At 43.6% G+C, this 2,287-nt stretch overlaps 1 pseudogene; it reads right to left on the minus strand.

Moving 5' to 3' along the window:
- Positions 1-932: 932 nt before the first annotated feature.
- On the minus strand, positions 933-2,071 carry LOC143661938 (coiled-coil domain-containing protein 117 pseudogene; annotated as a pseudogene).
- Between the last annotated feature and the right edge of the window lie 216 nt (positions 2,072-2,287).

Genomic DNA, 2,287 nt, shown 5'->3' on the forward strand with positions numbered 1-2,287 from the left:
TTATGGTGCACTACAAGTCCTTGCCACACAAAAGAGCTCTTCCTGAGAAATAATAAACTTGAATCCCGGTTATCTCCAGAGGACACCTTGAGCCTGATTTAGATACTCTATAGATGATGAAGATTCCCTACTAGCAGGAAGCTATTTTCTCTGTACTTTTAGGCTTACTGCACAATAGATAAAGCACCAGGCAAACTGGCTATTTCAGAGCATCTCAATGTCACCTGCCTACATGTTCTCAGGTTAATTATTCATTGTTTTCTAAATTAACATTTTAAAAACTCAACTAGATAATACAGGTACTTTTTTTTTTTTTAATTTCAGAAGTCAGTGATGTTGGGTTTCGCTGACACAGCACTTCCTCAAGATTTAACATTTAATTAAGGGATGCTTCTTCCATAGCCAATTTGCACACGGGTTCCCTCACAATCTTTTAAACTATCACACAGAGTTAATTAAGTGTAAACATTACTGAATAACCGGGATTATCAACTATGCAAGGGAAACCAAGGAGTAACAGTAGCACAAGGCAAATAAGCCTTGAAGGGAAAACCTTTTCTTTGTATTTTCATTACATTTTCAGAGGTGAAAAGGTGAGCCAAAATACTACTTGCTATTTAATCAATATAACAATATTGAATTGATAATTGATTTACAAGTTTTGGGGCCTCTGCTAATTTCTTAACAATAGGCTTACACTACAGCTTTCTTTCTGCCTTCTCACCAACTATATATATTCACCACTGTAAACAGAGCTTCAAGCCATCTACAGACTGAGTGAACTTCCAGGGTACAGTTTCCTTCTTTCTTAATGTATCTTTTTCATCTCAAGGAGAATATTCTCCAAGTGACTGAATGGTTAAAACAATATGACAGATGATTTAAGACACCCTTACTTATACAGCTACTTATACAGCTACACTTGCCTTTTATTTTAATAAGCCCTTAGAACATGGCTTTTCCCTTAAGACAAGCTTCCTTGGCAAAAAACTGAATACAATAAATGGCTACCCAAAATGAAGAGTCCCACCCCAAATCACAGGTGGAGATATAACACCCGTTTCATAAAACTTTCAAGTCCCTATACTATGCAGGTAGGCTAATGGCTGAGCACAGGAGCCTTCCAAAATTTGACAATTTTAAGTGTAGAAACTGGTCTCTAGAGTTCCATCTCTTCTTCTGTGCAAGCAGCTGTCTCCAAACTATTGTAAAGTGGCATCCCTGTTTGCTGAGGTTCCAAGAACAGTTCAGTTCTCTGAGGGAAGGCAGTGCCAGCAGCTGCATGCTTAGTTTGACTCTCTCCTATATAGTCTTTAGCATTAGATGACAGCTTTGACTTATCAGAAAGTTCAGGGAGAGGTTTCCAGAGCACAAGCTCCATGGAAGGACGGGTCATGGACTCAATCATTTTCTTTGTAAAAACTTCATCAAACTCCCTCTTCAAGCCTGTTTTCATGGTATCAGAAAGGACAAGACTGGGAAGGTGATCAATATTTCTGACAGATTCAACTTCTTCATCTTCATCAATTATCCTGTCCTCAATCTCCTGAAGCCTCCTCCGGGCAACCTCGCACTGCGGTTCTCCAGTTGTCTGATCCATTTCTTCACAAATGGCATCCAACATGCCAGATGCAGAAAGTCCACTGGTGCATGGATTTACTCCATGACCCTCTACATCTTGATGTGCACAAAGAATCCAGTCATTAGGACCAGAACAAAGCCCTGCTTCAGTCAGCCTTTTCTTTCTTACTGGACAATCATCATCATCATCCTCTCGCTTGTGTTTCTTTTTACAGTGAACTGAAATACGTCCGAGCGCCGCGCTCCCGCCGGGGCTGCTCGGAGCGGCGCGGGGCCCCGGCCGCGGGGCCAGCTCGGCGCCGTCCGCCTCCGGCGGGAAGGCCCGGCCGGGGAAGGCCGGCGGCGGCTGTAAGAAGTCCGAGCTACCGCTCAGGGGCAACCCGCTGAAGGGCCGGCCGAGAGCGGCCATAGCCGGCGAGACAAGGAGGCTGCTCCTGCCGCCCCAGCTGCCCGCGTCCCCAGGTCCGGCGGCTGCGGCCACAGCGACCGCCAAGAGGTACTCAAACTTTGATCAAGTGTGTGATTTCCAAATATTTCCTCCATTGTGTTGGCTACCTCTAAGTCTTTTTGACAAAGCCTTTTGAATTGCAAAATACTTTACTTTTGAGGAGCTCCCATTTATCTATTTTTCCTCCTGTAGCTCCTGCTTTGGGTGTAAAATATAGGAAGTTAACTATTATTCCTACATTTTAAAGAGGTTTCCCTT

This window comes from Tamandua tetradactyla, chromosome 2, assembly GCF_023851605.1.
Source record: "Tamandua tetradactyla isolate mTamTet1 chromosome 2, mTamTet1.pri, whole genome shotgun sequence".
Classification (NCBI taxonomy): Eukaryota; Metazoa; Chordata; class Mammalia; order Pilosa; family Myrmecophagidae; genus Tamandua; species Tamandua tetradactyla.